This window comes from Schistocerca nitens, chromosome 5 (genome assembly GCF_023898315.1).
Source record: "Schistocerca nitens isolate TAMUIC-IGC-003100 chromosome 5, iqSchNite1.1, whole genome shotgun sequence".
In the NCBI taxonomy this organism is placed as follows: domain Eukaryota; kingdom Metazoa; phylum Arthropoda; class Insecta; order Orthoptera; family Acrididae; genus Schistocerca; species Schistocerca nitens.
In genome coordinates, this window is record NC_064618.1 from 523,414,254 (window position 1) to 523,416,738 (window position 2,485).

Genomic DNA, 2,485 nt, shown 5'->3' on the forward strand with positions numbered 1-2,485 from the left:
CCATAGTGCTCAGAGCCATTTGAACCAGATCGGGTTGACGGAGGAGATAGAGAAGATCCAAAGAAGAGCGGCGCGTTTCGTCACAGGGTTATTTGGTAACCGTGATAGCGTTACGGAGATGTTTAGCAAACTCAAGTGGCAGACTCTGCAAGAGAGGCGCTCTGCATCGCGGTGTAGCTTGCTGTCCAGGTTTCGAGAGGGTGCGTTTCTGGATGAGGTATCGAATATATTGCTTCCCCCTACTTTTACCTCCCGAGGAGATCACGAATGTAAAATTAGAGAGATTCGAGCGCGCACGGAGGCTTTCAGTCGTTCTTCCCGCGAACCATACGCAACTGGAACAGGTAAGGGAGGTAATGACAGTGGCACGTTAAGTGTCCTCCGCCACTCACCGTTGGGTGGTTTGCGGAGTATAAATGTAGATGTAGATGTAGAATGTAGCGCACGAACAGGGCAACCAACTGTGAGCACGAAATATTTTCACAAATCGGCAAATTAGGTTTCTGAAGTTCAAGAAGCTGACCGAAGGTAAAAGGGGGGCGTGCCAACATGTGCTGTCTTTGAAGTAAATGAGTATTTAAAGCCTTTAATGGCTAAAATGCCCTTCGAAAACATATTTCTCTAGCAAAATACACTCCAAGGAATGTTTATGAGCAAAAAAAGGATATTTTTTATATTTTGCCCCCTACGAAGGTACAATCTCTCCTTAACACCACGAACATACAGTGTTCAGTGAAATGTTGCGCTCTCCCAGGTACTTACGAGAACGACCGAGCAAAGCCTAGTGATAGACTGGGCTCTGGCACGCCCGTGGCCCGCACACGCCGCATGCGTGAAGTTTGGCACGCCTTGACCGTCTCTATGTTCGAGCTGCAACAATCTCGTCAATTACTTCCACTGTAATGGGACGTCTTCCTCTTCCAGGTGGCACATTCAGCTCATCCGTGTTTTCGAATTTCATTATCATCTTCTTTAAACCATTATATACCATCGGGCCTCTCCTCAGACTTTTTAGCTGGCGATACTCTCTGAATGCAGCACTGTACTTCAAATAAAACAGTTTCACCAACGTTGCGCTGTCTCTCTTCTCGATGCCCGTACCGTTCACTCACGTAATGGCTTGTAAAATTGCAGTGTGGCTGTCATACTGTCATACAAATGGAGTACAGCGCCAGATTTGCACCCAGTGACCAAAAATTGGAACTAATTTGTTTTCTAGCCTAAATCAGTGCTGCTTTTCAATGAAATGAACACCCTTAGCTGCTTACAGGCGTTGACATACGTCAACGGGGACAGATGAAAATGTGTGCCCCGACCGGGACTCGAACGTGGGATCGCCTGCTTACATGGCAGACGCTCTATCCATCTGAGCCACCAAGGGTTCAAAATGGTTCAAATGGCTCTGAGCACTATGGGACTCAACTGCGGTGGTTATCAGTCCCCTAGAACTTAGAACTACTTAAACCTAACTAACCTAAGGACATCACACACATCCATGCCCGAGGCAGGATTCGAACCTGCGACCGTAGCCACCGAGGGCACGGAGGATAGCGCGACTGCAGGGATTTATCACTGGCACGACTCCCGCGAAACCCACATTCTCAACGTTTTGTCCCGCACTACATTCGTAGTGCCCCTGCCCATTATACTCATTACTCGCGGCGCGTTGCCGATTCCCGTAAGAATCCGAAAGAACAGACACCATCTTCTTCTTCTGCGCGAATGTACAAACAGTGCCCGAACTCTTACAGGAATCGGCAACGCGCCGCGATTAATGAGTATAATGGGCAGGGACATTACGAATGTAGTGCGGGACAATACGTTGAGAATGTGGGTTTCGCGGGAGGCGTGCCAGAGATAAATCCCTGCAGTCGCGCTATCCTCTGTGCCCTCGGTGGCTCAGATGGATAGAGCGTCTGCCATATAAGCAGGAGATCCCGGGTTCGAGTCCCGGTCGGGGCACACATTTTCATCTGTCCCCGTTGACGTATGTCAACGCATGTAAGCAGCTGAGGGTGTTCATTTCATTGTAATTTCATTCTAACGAGCTGCATGGTCACTGATGGTATCTGGATAGGAAAGTAAATCGGTCGTGCCCTTTCCAAGAAACCATCATGGCATTTGCTTGAAGCGATCTAGGGAAATCACGGAAAACCTTAATCAGGATGGCTGGACGCGGGTTTGAAGCGTCGTCCAGTGTGGTAACCACTGCGCCACCTCCCTCGGGTTTCACACTGAGGCACTTGTAACATGTTCTACGACCATTCCAATTTACCTGAAGTGCCACTGAACCTGTCAGACAGCTTCAAACGTCTGATTACTTTAGAAATGAATTAATCAGGTATACACAGTATTTCGCATGAAGCATGTAAAACATGTACGGCTGAAGATGCGGAACCATTATAATGTTGGTCTTTTTTGTTTGAATTACGAGTATTTACCCACAGACTAGCGTAAAAATCAAAACCAATTTTTTCATTCATCT

At 47.6% G+C, this 2,485-nt stretch overlaps 1 non-coding gene across 1 annotated transcript; it reads left to right on the plus strand.

Moving 5' to 3' along the window:
- The first annotated feature begins 1,887 nt into the window (after positions 1-1,887).
- Trnai-uau (transfer RNA isoleucine (anticodon UAU)) lies at positions 1,888-1,962 on the plus strand. Its single transcript has one exon. It is a non-coding gene; the product is annotated as a tRNA-Ile (tRNA).
- Positions 1,963-2,485: the final 523 nt, after the last annotated feature.